Source organism: Dermacentor albipictus, chromosome 5, assembly GCF_038994185.2.
Source record: "Dermacentor albipictus isolate Rhodes 1998 colony chromosome 5, USDA_Dalb.pri_finalv2, whole genome shotgun sequence".
Taxonomy (NCBI): Eukaryota; Metazoa; Arthropoda; class Arachnida; order Ixodida; family Ixodidae; genus Dermacentor; species Dermacentor albipictus.
This window is the reverse complement of record NC_091825.1, coordinates 35,704,229-35,719,472: the sequence shown is the minus strand read 5'-3', so window position 1 is coordinate 35,719,472 and position 15,244 is coordinate 35,704,229. Positions and strand designations below refer to the sequence as shown.

The 15,244-nt window shown below is 49.8% G+C and overlaps 1 protein-coding gene across 1 annotated transcript in view; it reads left to right on the top strand.

Moving 5' to 3' along the window:
• Positions 1-15,244, top strand: part of LOC135908111 (probable glutamate receptor) — a 69,565-nt gene that overhangs the window by 16,759 nt on the left and 37,562 nt on the right. The gene's annotated exons all lie outside the window — the stretch shown is intronic.

Sequence of the window (15,244 nt, the reverse complement as noted above, 5' to 3'; positions counted from 1 at the left end):
CATGCATGTGCCCAGCAACGCATAAATCCTTGATCCTCACGTACTTCGCAGCATTTTCTTCTTCCGGCGTGCTAACCACCACAATATTCTGCTGATAATTGGGGCAGATCGTGTCCGCTTCTCGCTTTACCTCGTCTATGCAAGCAGCAGCCGCGATTGCATCAGCCACCGTGGCCGCACCAATTTTAGCAATATTCAGACCTCCCCTAATCCTGACGATAATCTTGATATCATTTTTCGGCAGCGGAGGCATTTTACCGCGAAGGATGATACCCTTCTTGACGCTAGCAGGCGAGTTTGGACTCACTTTGCCGTTCTTGGGTCCCGGCCCGCCGTTAGGGCTAACAGCGTTGCCGCCGTATGATGGCCTTGGCTTGGTCGTAGAATTCCTCTGGGTGTAAATTTTCCAGCCAGCATCCTCCGAAACGTCTTCCGGAGCAATATCTTTGCCTTCCGCAGCGTATTCCATCATGACAAAAGCGTCAAGCGGCCGGGGAACCGGCGCGGCCCACGAGCACGGCGGGCTCGGCGATAAGGGTTAACACCTCCGGCGGCGTAGTCTAGACGAGAAAGGCCGTAAAATCAAGTACAGTCCACTCACTGAAGAAGGTCCTATATCGCGGTATACCGTGTAACTTCGCGGATCCGCTGAACACAGAAATAGGCCCCAAAGAGAGAAAAATCCGGTCAAAACTGCCCATAAAGCGGGAGCCGACGCGGGGACACGTCTCACTACTTGTAGTGGGGCCAAGAGACGTTTAGAGTATCGGTGAAAAAAAAAGCAGGGGAGAGATTGATGCGACTGTATCTATTACAGGCGTAGGCAGTGGTACAAGGCCGATAGAGAAGATTAAATAGACGTATACAAGAATACTAGAAGGAAAACCATTCATAGCATACCTTAATAACTCAGGCATGCTAGGTGACGATTCGCCCCCGCCCTGTTTCAGATCTCTGCCAATAAATTGTCATCACTATTGCACGGTACACACCCATCGAAATTCGGTTGCCGCGGCAGGGATTTCATCCCGAGACCTCGTGCTTAGCAGGGTAACACCACAGCCGCTAAACCACCGCGGCGGGCCATAATCATGTGGATGCGCAAAGCAATAGCGTACATAAATACATATACCTTTGCGCGGTAACTTCACTGTGCCTCATGTCTCCAGAGTATCTGTTCCATCACTTTCCTGCTCTCAACTTTATAAGACCCAACGTTCGCATGTTTATGGGCCTGATCACAGCATGAAGTTCGTGCCGCAAAGTGTAATAATAAGGAAAAAAGAAAATTCAGGTTTACTTAAGACCAGTCAGATTAGCGTTAAAACGCGATCACTGGTTTGCTTTCTGTGCATTCTCGGTGGTGAAATGTATACATGCAGCTTCGGCAGTGGTCAAAACATGCTAGGAGCTCATGTATAGTCACACCTTTCAGTTGTTATGGATTAGGCTCAAATGAAAGCTTTTATTTATTTATTTTCTACACACAGCGCATATGGCACCGAGATACATACGCTCACGAATCATACCATCTCATTCATTTTCGCCAATTCAAAACTTACGGCTCCTCAAATTATATCGGCGCCTGATGGCTACGGCTGGCCTTATAACGCGCAACACGCGTCCATAGTCTCGCGAAAGGTGTATTGCTAATTGCGTAGCAAATCACACCAACACGCATGCACAGCACAATGGGGTCTCTTTCCCTACACAAAGATGAGCCGACAACTTCGCTGTTTTTCGCCGCACATTTTTACCACACCACAACAAACGCAGCAGATTTCCATGGGAAAGCCGCTATTCTTCATACCACACTTTGAATTCTGGAATTTTGCTTTCCAAAACCACGACTTGATTACGAGGCACTTCGGAGACTGTGGAATAATTTTGTTCACCAGAGGATATTCAAGGTGCCCCCAATGCATGGACACGGTCGTTTTTGCATTTTCCACCTGTCGAAATACCACTGTAGGGGCCGGATTTTATTCCGCGACCTCGGGTTTAGCAACGCTACACCATAGGCATCGCACAATCCATCAGGAATCACCACATGGTTAACGTTCGCAAGTAAAAAAAAGGCAGTGTCGCCAGATTTTTCTCATGCACTTTATCCCACACCGACGTTTTCCGACCCACGATACTGCTGAACTGACTGAGAAGCAAATTATGGAGGTTCACATAAACAAAGAAAGCATGCATTCACGTGGGACTCACCTACACCAAACAATGCTGGACTGTACTACACAAACGTTTTGTCGACGTCATGGTGTGACGTCGCCGCCGCGGTGTGGCGTTTCCCAGAGAGGTCTATTGGTTGGTAAACGACAACTGGTAAACTCAAGTGCCCTTTTGCAGAAACTGTCCAACGCAGAATACCTTTCGGCGGCAGGAACATCAAGACTGGTGAGCGCATGCACACTATGCCTCCATTTACAGTGTGAAAAGAAATGAAAACATACAGAAATTGACCGCTCTTCCACTACTGCGAAGAGGCGTACAAGTGAATCTCGGCATCTGCGGCTCTCCGTTGTCGTAACGCCTGGGCTTCGTGCTCCCTCTCAGCGAGGTCGGCACGTCAAGGACGAGCTCTTTCTGAAGAAAGTTCCCGGCGGCGTTCACAAAACGCCGCCTGTTCTTCGGCCGAAGGCACGACGCGCTGCCGTTTCTTCAACGCAGCCTGCTATTCAGCAGAACAAACCAAACACGGCCTCCCCATCCAGGGGTGTAGCCAGAGGGGAGGGGGGGGGGGGGGGGCTTATGGGGCTTCAGCCCTCCCCCCCGAAATTTTTCGTGCTGTCCATGAAAAGGCGACCAAAGCAACCCCCGGCGCCGGAAATCATTCTGGATTTTGTGTAGAATCTCTTTTTCACGCTCGAAAAGACATTTCACCGTGAACATTGCGAACTCGGGCTGGATTTCGCGGCAACGCTCATGCACCGGGAGTCACAGTGAACAGTTAACAGTAAGTTAACAGATTAAATGCTCGTGCAATTTTATTTTGTATTATTTAGGTCTACGTATTTGCGCTGACGTATGTAACACTTTAGCTCATGTAGTCTTTTTCGTTGTTGTTTGCTTGTTCAGTTAAGTATTATACAAATTCTGTACTAATGTATTCCTACCCCTTATGTAATACCCCTATCAAGGGGTCTTTAAGGTAATAAAATGAAATAAAATGAAACGCAAGCAGCCCCATCCGAGCACAAAGTTTCAAGGGCGTTTTGATGGCGAACGGGCTCACCGCGGAATCTATGGAGCGCATTAATTTCAATTCAGAAACTTTATGGGCATAAAGTTCTCATAAACGTTCGATGCGAAACGTGCATTGACATTTCCAAAGTTGGGCTTCAGATGTTCAATTGCGGAAGTTTGTGGGTTTAAAGTTGTTAAAAAGATTTGACGCCAAGGGTGCGTCGCCTTTTCTAAAGCCTTTGATCGGAACATACAACGAGACAAGCCAAATCAACGCACTATCAGACACGGTGACAAAACACGCAGTGATATCCGAAGCGTTGTGGTGGTTCATTTGTGCCGTCATGTCGCATGAAAAAGTGACATTTTTTTTCACCCTGGCCAAATCAAAGCATCCATGTCAAGACACTAAAGCCAGCCAGGGAAACTACGTTCTTATTTATTTTTTCTACTTTGACTCTTATTCGTGAGGACACTTTGAGCTTCTTTTTTTTTTTTTCTCGCTACCCTACCCGCGGGCTGCCAGAGCCAGCCAGAGCACATGCGTTTTTCTCGTGTTACCCCGACCATCGCGCTGCGCACTTCGGTGCGCGTTTGGTTTTCTCTGGCCGAGTGCATTTTCGCCTGCAGAGTTTTGGACGCCTTCTGGCTAGGGGACGAGAACAAGAAACAATGGCCGTTCACCGCCATCACTGTGAAGGCTAAACCCCATGAGAGCGATTTAGTGCGCGACGGCGACGAGCGACGGCTTCGAGCGACGGATCGGGCCGTCGCTTGAACAGATCGCTCGGTCTTGTCGCGTGATCACTCGGTTTTGCAAATCTAGAATTCGTCGCTCGTCGCCCGGAAGTGCTGTGAGTGACTAGCCAATAGCGCGAAGCCGCAATTGGATGTACATAACTCAAGTACTCCCGATTGTCGCATGGAACGAGTAAACGATTGAATTTTTATACGTGCAAGGATAACTACCTACTGCAAGACTTTCAGAAATATTTTATGCTGCTTTTTACAGTAAAACACATCAACTTAAGTTAATAAAGCACGCGTCACGCTAGTTTCGGCGCCTGTATTCCTGCCCTCCTGCCGGCAACACTGGGGAGACGTCGCTCGAAGTCATCGATCGCACGGGGTACGACTTGTAGGCGACGAGCAAACGCGACAGTCATCTCCATCGCGTCGCTTGTAGCTGTCGCGCGCAAGATCGCTTGCATTGGGTTTATAGTTGAAGACCCGATGGATTGCACCGCGTTCGTTTGAGCGCAACCTCTCCGGAAAGTCTTGTCTCGCCGGTGTAGGATACCGAGCACTATGCGTATGGTTTCGGTGGACCAAGCATCTCACGTTTTCTTCGATATTCATTCGGTAGCGACATCAGGTGCCCAACGTAGGCATTGGATTGTGGCCAACATACTCTCATTTGCGTTTTTTTTTCATTTCGGTGCCCCCGCCCTGAAAAAGGAAAAAAAAAAGATACATTGTTACGGCGGAGCGAATTGTCGCATGGTGACAGATTGTTACTTCCTTTGCGGAAAGTAATCAGCCACGGCACACTTCAATTACCGGAGACTATTATTATATTATTGTGATAGCAATTATACAAACATTCCAGGCGCATTCCTGCTGTCGCCGTCACCCTCATGTTTCGTATGAAGTCTAAGGGCGATAACGTCGTGACCGCGCGCCGCATGCTGTATGTGCGAGTAGCGTGGGGGGCTGGAACAGATGAGCCGACGATGGTGGCTGTCTTGTGTGCGAAAATGAGAAAAGCGGGGAGCGAGCGCACCGCTTTCCATCGCGTGCGATACATCGGGGGGAGCGGATGGAATGGGGGTGGCATCTAGGATTCTGTGAATCGCTGATTGCGTAGCATGTTTATATGCCTTGTTTGACGCATTATATACAGTGACGTTTTCTTAGATACGTAGATTTATTGGAGACTTGTACGTTTATTTAAATATGTAGCTGCAGCATATTGTGTATACGTGCAGTGAACTTTCTTTCCAGTGACACTTTTTTGCCCTTTATCAAGCATTTGTATATTCCATTGTATCTTTGCATATCTAATGAACAAGGGCGGGTTACATGAAAGTGAGCCTACCCGATCCACGCAATAATGGTTCGGTTCATTGTCTTCAAGGCATGCGCGTAGCACACAGGCATTATTCATTTACAAAAGTGACACGCAGGTGTGAGGGTAAATGTTCTTTAATGCTCTCACACACTGGATTGAACATGGTTGCGTGACTTAATGGACACTTCAGAATTTCAGCAGCCGGATGCCGTGAGGTTTTTGGCAGCTGAAGGTGTTTCCCAAGAAGAAATTAGTCGCCATATGGCTGCCGTATACGTTGAACATTTCATTTCATTGGCCATTGTGAAGCGTTGGAGCGACTGGTTTAAAGAGGGACGTGAAAGTGGCAACGACGATCCAAGACCGGGCCAACGCCACCGTGCAATCACCCCCAACACAATTGAAAAGGTTCATGAGCTGATGAGACAAGAACAGAGGATAAGCATCGAAGAACTGGCAGAGTGCGTGAACATCAGTCGCGGTTCGGTTAACACCACGATTCATGAGCATCTCGGTTATCGGCTCCTGTGTGCGCAATGGATGCCCAAGATTTTGAACCACCGCCAGAAGAAGGTTCTGCGCTCTCTTGACTCATCTAATCCAGCATCACAATGAGGGTGACGACTCCTTCTCTGCAATAGGGATCGGGGACGAACCATGGTGCCACTACTACGAGCCTGAAACACGACGGCAAAGCTTACAGTGGAAACATTCGAATTGACCACCCCCAAAGAAAGCAAAGGCCGTAATTTCCGCCGGAAAGGTGTTGTTGACTCCTTTTTTTTTTTTTGATCGTCAGGGGCTATTACTGATAGAATTTGCTAAAACCGGAGAGACTATCAATTGTTTCCGATATTGTGAAACGCCGGATCGGCTGCGTGTCGCAATCAAGAAAAAACGATGTGGAAAACTGACGAATGGGGTCATCATGTTCTACGACGCGGCTATGGTGTTGGGTTACTGAGCACGAGGTCGCGGAATCGAATCCCGACCACGACAGCCGCATTTCGATGGGGGCGAAATGCAAAAACACCCGTGTGCTTAGATTTAGGTGAACGTTAAAGAACGCCAGGTGGTCGAAATTTCGGGAGTTCTCAACTACAGCGTGCCTCACAATCAGAAAGTCATTTTGGCACCTAAAACTCCGTAATCTAATTTTTAATTGTTCCATCACAATGCCGGTCCCCACGTCGCTGATGTGGTTAATATTGTCACGTAGTCGTGACGTTAAGGAACACAGTAGCAGTACTGTGAAAGACAAAACTGGGTTTTATTGGGCGAACCTGTGCTCACAAAACAGGCTACACTTAAAGCACAACGATAGCGGCGAACACAGTCGGCGATCGTCGAAAATCTGATCAGCGGGTCAAGCGCGTCGGCTTTTATAGATCAGCCGTCAAATGTTCCAGATTAACCGATGGGACCCGCGTGTCTTCCACAAAGTTCTACACTATTCCCGTCGCGCATACATGCAATCAGATTACGCAAGTTGCGGTGAAAGACAGTGGACGGAACCATCGATAACATTCCAGAAACTTCTTTTACATGCAGGCGCGTCCTGCGCTGCACGATAACATTTGTTAGGCGGCCAAACGTGGTCGCCCGATAAAGATAAGTACACGTGTCATTACCCCCCTCTTAAAAAGCATCGACCCGATGCTGCAAACAAACGAAAGTAATAAATAAGCACTCGTAGCAAAGAAAACAACAAATTAAGGGAAGTTCGTTAGCGTCCGTAAAACGGTTTAAGACGCACCACGTGGACTACTTGAGGTCGTGCGCGGCGCCGCTGTGAATGCGAAATGCCGTCTGGCACGACCTCATAGTCCAGTGCGCCAATACGCCGGATGACCTTGTAGGGTCCGAAATAGCGTCGCAGTAGTTTCTCACTCAGTCCTCGTCGGCGTATCGGGGTCCATACCCAAACACGGTCGCCGGGCTGGTACTCGACGAAGCGTCGTCGGAGGTTGTAGTGTCGGCTGTCGGTACGCTGCTGGTTTTTGATCCGTAGGCGGGCGAGTTGTCGGGCTTCTTCGGCGCGCTGGAGATAGGTAGCGACGTCAAGTTTCTCTTCGTCAGTGACGTGCGTCAACATGGCGTCGAGCGTCGTCGTCGGGTTCCTGCCGTAAACCAACTTGAACGGCGTGATCTGTGTTGTTTCTTGCACCGCCGTGTTGTAAGCGAATGTTACGTACGGAAGGACGGCATCCCACGTCTTGTGTTCGACGTCGACGTACATCGCTAGCATGTCGGCGAGGGTCTTATTCAGCCGCTCCGTAAGACCATTCGTCTGCGGATGGTAGGCCGTTGTCCTCCTGTGCCTTGTCTGACTGTAGTTCAGAATGGCTTGAGTGAGCTCCGCTGTAAAGGCCGTTCCTCTGTCGGTGATGAGGACTTCTGGAGCACCATTTCGCAACAGGATGTTCTCGACGAAAAATTTAGCCACTTCGGCTGCGCTGCCTTTCGGTAGAGCTTTAGTTTCAGCGAAGCGGGTGAGATAGTCCGTCGCCACGACGATCCACTTATTTCCGGAAGCTGATGTCGGAAACGGTCCCAACAAGTCCATCCCGATCTGCTGAAAAGGTCGGTAAGGAGGCTGGATCGGCTGTAGTAATCCCGCTGGTCTTGTCGGCGGTGTCTTGCGTCGCTGACAGTCGCGGCTACCCGCCGTGGTTGCTCAGTGGCTATGGTGTTGGGTTGCTGAGCACGAGGTCGCGGGATCGAATCCCGGCCACGGCGGCCGCATTTCGATGGGGGCGAAATGCGAAAACACCCGTGTGCTTAGATTTAGGTGCACGTTAAAGAACCCCAGGTGGTCAAAATTTCCGGAGTCCTCCACTACGGCGTGCCTCATAATCAGAAAGTGGTTTTGGCACGTGAAGCCCCAAATATTATTATTACAGTCGCGGCATGTCTTGACGTAACGGGCGACATCGGCGGTTAGGCGCGGCTAGTAATACCTTTCTTGTATCCTCGATAGCGTCCGGGAGAAACCGAGGTGCCCAGCGGTCGGATCGTCATGTAGGGCGTGCAGTACTTCTGGACGTACCGCCGACGGAACAACAAGAAGGTAGCTGGCGCGGACTGGTGAGAAGTTCTTCTTCACGAGTAGGTTGTTCTGAAGCGTGAACGAAGATAATCCACGCTTAAATGCCCTTGGGACAACGTCGGTGTGCCCTTCCAAATACTCGATTAGGGCTTCTAGCTCCGAGTCTCCTCGTTGCTGTTCGGCGAAGTCTTCCGCGCTTATTATTCCAAGGGAGGCGTCGTCATCCTCGTCATCTTGCGGCGGCGGGTCAATGGGGGCGTGGGATAGGCAATCGGCATCCGAGTGTTTTCGCCCGGACTTGTAGGTTACAGTGATATCATATTCTTGTAGCCTGAGGCTCCACCGTGCCAGCCGTCCTGAAGGGTCTTTTAGGTTAGGTAGCCAACACAACGCGTGATGATCGCTGACCACCTTGAATGGCCTGCCATATAGGTAAGGGCGAAATTTCGCTGTGGCCCAACGATGGCGAGGCATTCCTTTTCGGTTGTAGAATAATCGCCTTCTGCTTTTGACAATGATCGGCTAGCGTAAGCTATCACGTGTTCATGTCCATCTTTTCTCTGGACTAGGACGGCACCGAGGCCTAGGCTACTGGCATCAGTGTGTATTTCGGTATCGGCGTGCTCGTCGAAGTGCGCAAGTACGGGCGGCGACTGCATGCGTCGTTTGAGTTCTTGAAATGCGTCGGCCTGTGGCGTTTCCCACTTGAACTCGACGTCACATTTAGTTAGCTGTGTCAGCGGCTCAGCGATGCGTGAAAAGTCCTTGACAAATCGCCTGTAGTAGGCACACATGCCAAGAAATCTACGCACTGCCTTCTTGTCGGTGGGCTGCGGGAACTTTGCGATGGCAGTTGTTTTCTGCGGGTCGGGGCGTACTCCGGATTTGCTGATGACGTGGCCTAGGAATAGAAGCTCATCGTAAGCGAAGCGGCACTTTTCTGGCTTCAGAGTGAGCCCTGATGACTGGATGGCCTCTAGTACTGTGGCAAGCCGCCTAAGGTGATCGTCAAAACTTTCGGCGAATACAACGACGTCATCCAAGTAAACGAGACAGGTCTGCCACTTCAATCCTGCTAAAACCGTGTCCATCACGCGCTGGAACGTTGCAGGCACCAAGCACAGTCCAAATGGCATAACCTTGAACTCGTAGAGGCCGTCTGGTGTGATGAAGGCGGTCTTTTCATGATCTCTTTCATCGACTTCTATTTGCCAATAGCCAGACTTGAGGTCCATCGAGGAGAAGTATTTAGCGTTGCAGAGCCGATCCAATGCGTCGTCTATCCGTGGGAGAGGGTATACGTCCTTCTTCGTGATCTTGTTCAGACGACGATAATCGACGCAGAAACGAAGGGTTCCGTCCTTTTTCTTCACCAGCACAACAGGAGATGCCCACGGGCTTTTCGACGGCTGGATGATGTCGTCGCGCAGCATTTCGTCGACTTGTTCTCTTATAGCTTCACGTTCTCGCGGTGAAACTCGGTAAGGGCTCTGGCGAAGTGGTCGAGCGCACTCCTCGGTGATTATGCGATGCTTGGCGACTGGTGTTTGTCGAATCCTCGATGACGTCGAAAAGCAGCCTTTGTATCGCCGGAGCAGACTTCTGAGCTGCTGTTGCTTAATCACGGGGAGACTTGGATTAATGTCGTAGTCTGGTTCGGCAACCATGGTCGTCGGGGTAGATGCGGCGGAAGCCGAGAGGACAAACGCATTGCTGTTTTCCAGAATTTCCTCGATGTATGCGATCGTCGTGCCCTTGTTGATGTGCTTGAACTCCTGGCTGAAGTTTGTCAGCAACACTTTCGTGTTTCCTCCGTGCAGTCGAGCGATCCCTTTTGCGACGCAAATTTCACGGTCTAGCAGGAGACGTTGGTCGCCTTCGATGACACCTTCTACGTCAGCGGGTATTTCGGTGCCGACCGAAATAACAATGCTGGAGCGGGGCGGGATGCTCACTTGGTCTTCGAGCACACTCAAGGCGTGGTGACTACGAGGGCTCTCCGGCGGTATCGCTTTATCTTCCGCCAGCGTTATTGACTTCGACTTCAGGTCGATGACTGCGCCGTGTTGGTTGAGGAAGTCCATGCCGAGAATGGAGTCTCGTGAACACTGTTGGAGGAGAACGAAGGTGACAGGGTAAGTCCGGTCGTGAATGGTAATTCTTGCCGTGCACATTCCAGTCGGCGTTATGAGGCGTCCTCCGGCGGTACGAATTTGAGGGCCTTCCCACGTAGTCTTAACTTTCTTCAACTGGGAGGCGATGTGTCCACTCCATGGTGTTGGGCTGCTGAGCACGAGGTCGCGGGATCGAATCCCGGTCACGGCGGCCGCATTTCGATGGGGGCGAAATGCGAAAACACCCGTGTGCTTAGATTTAGGTGCACGTTAAAGAACCCCAGGTGGTCAAAATTTCCGGAGTCCTCCACTACGGCGTGCCTCATAATCAGAAAGTGGTTTTGGCACGTAAAACCCCAAATATTGATTATTGATGTGTCCACTCATGACGGAGTAATCAGCCCCTGTGTCGACTAAGGCGGTGACTGCGTGGCCGTCGAGAAGCATGTCGAGGTCGGTGGCTCTTTGTCTTGCATTACAGTTCGGTCTTGGCGTCGGATCACGACTGCGTCGCGTTGACTTGTGGCTGGTATGTGACATCGTCAGGTCGTCTTTCGTCGTCGCATTCTTTCCTTCCAGACTTCGTCGGGACGGCGGCGTGTCGTTATGTCGTCGAGGTAGTTTCTTCGGCGTCTTCGTCGGCGGCGGAGGATCTTCGACAGTTCGACGGACAGCAACCGCACCTCCATCGGTTGCTGCTTTTAGTTTTCCGGATATGGGCTCGCTGACCGGCCCCGAGCTGGGCCAGTGTATGGTCGGCGCTGCGGCGACAGGTAGCGGCCTGGTGATGGTGAACGCGACGGTCGTCGAGAGCTCCACTGAGTAGCCGCGAGGTAGTCAGCGATATCGCGAGGGCGTTCACCTTGCTGCGGGCGCGAAGCGTTGACGGCGAAACCTCGCAGTCCCATTTCCCGGTACGGACATCGTCGGTAGACGTGACCCGCTTCCCCTCAGTGGTAGCAGAGCGGGCGGTGGTCAGGAGCGCGTCAAACGTCGGTCTTCCTCGGGTAGCTCCGCTGGGCGACGGGTGGGCGCGCTGTCGGCGGCGGCGGCGGTGGTCGACGGAATTGCGGCATTACAGGGCCCTGGCGCGGTCGCTGAGGAGGGCCTTGACGGCGTACGACGGCGGCGTAGGTCATCGCTTCGGGTTGGGGTTGCGGTAATTGAGGTTGCACCTCCGGAACTCCAAGCTACCGCTGAACCTCATCTTTGACGATGTCAGCGATCGAGGCCACTTGAGGCTGCGACGACGGGAAGATCTTCTGAAGCTCCTCTCGTACGACTGCCCTGATAGCCTCGCGCAGGTCTTCGGAGGCCAGTGATTGAACTCCGGCATAGTTTGTAGCGTTGGTGCGGCGGTCGAATTGCCGGTTTCGCATCTCGAGTGTCTTCTCGATGCTAGTGGCCTCGCGAAGAAACTCGTCGACAGTCTTCGGTGGGTTTCGTACCATACCGGCGAAAAGTTCCTCCTTAACACCACGCATTAGTAGCCGGACTTTCTTTTCCTCGGACATTTCCGGGTCGGCGTGGCGGAATAGGCGGCTCATTTCTTCTGTAAAAATCGCGGTGGTCTCGTTGGGCAGCTGCACTCGGGTTTCCAGTAGTGCTTGGGCTCGTTCTCGGCGTACGACGCTTGTGAATGTCTGCAGGAAGCCGCTTCGGAAAAGGTCCCAGGTCGTTAACGTGGCTTCTCTGTTCTCTAACCACGTCCTGGCAGCGTCTTCCAATGCGAAGAAGACACGTCGCAGTTTGTCGTCGCTGTTCCAGCTGTTAAATGCAGCGACTCTCTCGTACGTCTCGAGCCAGGTTTCCGGGTCCTCGAATGTTGAACCGCGGAACGTGGGGGGCTCCCTGGGCTGCTGCAGCACGACGGGGGATGCTGGGGCTGCCATTGGGGAGGACTTGGTGGCAATCTTCCTGCTCGTCTCAGGTAGGAGTCCGTGCTCTGGGGGCAGTCCTTGCAGCCGGCGGCTAGCTCGCTGGTCTTGGGCGACGTTGGTTTTGTCCTCGGGCTTCGGGCTTGGATCGCGGCTTTGTGGGGGCGTTCGGTACATGAACGCACAAGCACCTCCACCAGATGTCACGTGGTCGTGACGTTAAGGAACGCAGTAGCAGTACTGTGAAAGACAAAACTGGCTTTTATTGGGCGAACCTGTGCCCACAAAACAGGCTACACTTAAAGCACAACGATAGCGGCGAACACAGTCGGCGATCGTCGAAAATCTGATCAGCGGGTCAAGCGCGTCGGCTTTTATAGATCAGCCGTCGAATGTTCCAGATTAACCGATGGGACCCGTGTGTCTTCCACAAAGTTCTACACTATTCCCGTCGCGCATACATGCAATCAGATTACACAAGTTGCGGTGAAAGACAGTGGACGGAACCATCGATAACATTCCAGAAACTTCTTTTACATGCAGGCGCGTCCTGCGCTGCACGATAACATTTGTTAGGCGGCCAAACGTGGTCGCCCGATAAAGATAAGTACACGTGTCAATATAAAACTGGTAAAGTTCAAGTGGGAAACGCTGCAACATTCGCAATAATAAAACTGAGACCTGTCGCCTTGCAATTTCCACATTTTGTGACGGATGAAAAAAACAGCTAAAGGGAAACAGATTCGTGTCGGATGATGACGTGAAAGAGTCAGCTGCAGATTTTTTGAAGCAGCAATCCAAGGTATTTTATGAGACGGGAATCACCCGACTCGTTAGTCAATGGGACAAATATCTAAATGCTCGTGGAGACTACATTTAAATAAAGTACCCCATTTGTCATATATTCGCATTGGCTCACTTTCATTTGACTTGCCCTCGTATATATTGAAGAACGGCTTTATATAAGTGCTCTCTGTTGGGGCAATAATTTCGGTGCAATTATGATACACGACCGCTGAAAGCTGCTCCTGCGTAATACATTGGAATAAATGACAGCGTCATTGAGATTTTTCACTGGCCGTCGCATATGTACAAAAATGTAAACAAGGTTCTTGAATGACAAAATTTCATTAACATATTTGTCCTCAACATGTTCATTTCATGGCCTTTACATTTTTCATATCAGTGGCATGCACTGCTTGGCTGGTTTCGGACTGATATAGTTTTAAAGATCGCGTGATATTTTCTTTACTTATTAAACAAAAATAAACATGGACGCATTCATAGAAGTTATTTTGGGCACAATTTCTGGCACATACGAGTACATATTTTTATAAAAAATACATATATTGCTTGTTTTGACAGTGCGTAGTGCTCGAGAATTCGTTTGCAGCATCTTTGGCAATGGCAATGTAGTTATTATTCATGTATTTGATCCCTTGACAAATTTTTGAAGAGGAACCTTTGGCTCGGGCCCAGCTCCCACTCGGCCTATTCAAATACATGTAAAACGCAGACACGAATTTGTGAGATAATACCTGGATCGCTTTTAATGAAATTCGTTGCATTTTAGACAGAAAGTTAAGTTTTAGTATCTGTTGGAAGAGGAATTTCGATTTAGGGCCTGATTTTTGTTTAAAATATATTTAAAATTTTGAAAGTGCGAAGAAAATAGAAGCACAACGTTTGCAAACTCATAGCTCTGCATCAAAAACAGATATTGTGGTTCTTCAAACGGCATCTATTATAACAGTCAAAGCGGACAAATATGGTATGTAAATTTGTATCTTACGTCAATTGGTTACGTATGTACAACGGTTCTGCAAAAGCCATATTTCGGTAATACTAAATTGTTTGAGATTCATTTGTAACATATCAATTTTGTCCGCTGTAGATGCGCTATTAGATGCGATACACAGAATTGTGATGTTACGTTTCATTGCTGAGTTCCAGAGTTTTAAACGTGATAGCCTCGTTTTCTGACAATTTGCGATTTTTGCCAATTTTTAATAAAGAATTGACAACCTAAATGAGAAATTCAGAACCAGAAGTCAGTAGATTATAAATTTTTCTTTTAGATGCAACAAACTTCGTCAAATTTTGTGCAGTGGTTGCCTAGAAAAACGAATTCACCTTCTACATGTATTTATATAGGAGCACCCGAGCTAAAGCTTCCTCTTAAGGAGGAGGCCAAGCTGCAACGTGAGACCCCCCCCCCCGCCTCCAAACAAAATGTCTGGCTACGCCACTGTCCCCATCTGACTGCCGGGCCTGAGCTGGCGGGAAACGGCGGGCGTGAGGCTTCCCCTCTAGAAAGAGGGCAAGTCTGTGATTGGCTGGTGCCTTGGGCTGCGTCTACTTCTTCATGCATATAAAACCCCGCTTTAAAGGTCACGCGTAGTGAACCGACTGGGGCTGAATCGGTTAGCATGGTGGTCTCGCAACCCCGAGCTAGCTGGCTTTGAATCCGCAGCCCGACACGCAATCTTTATTTTTGCGCAGCTTGGGTTTTTTCGTACGGCAACACCAACACCGACGCCGACGCGAGTGAGGCAATACAAGCTTTACTTGAATACGTGAATATACAAACGACTATAGGTGCACCTTGAGCAAGACTCTTAAGAGAGACAAGAGTAGACGCAATAGTCAACAAAATTTATTCCAAAACGGCGCGCAGCGTCTTTATACACATATTAACACCAGCATATCAAAATGCTGGCACTACATCATGCATAATTTCATCCGACAGCATGTATACACACAGCCATGCCGATAAATGGTCACTAGCAACGAAGCCTTCCATGGAACGCAACATTTGCTGATAATGTCCATTAAAGAAATTTAAGCTTTAGCCGATAAAGCCATAGATAGGGTGCTTACATATACACCGCCCAACTGCGCAAACTTTACCGCCTGAATCAGTTAACGTGTTGAGCGATCC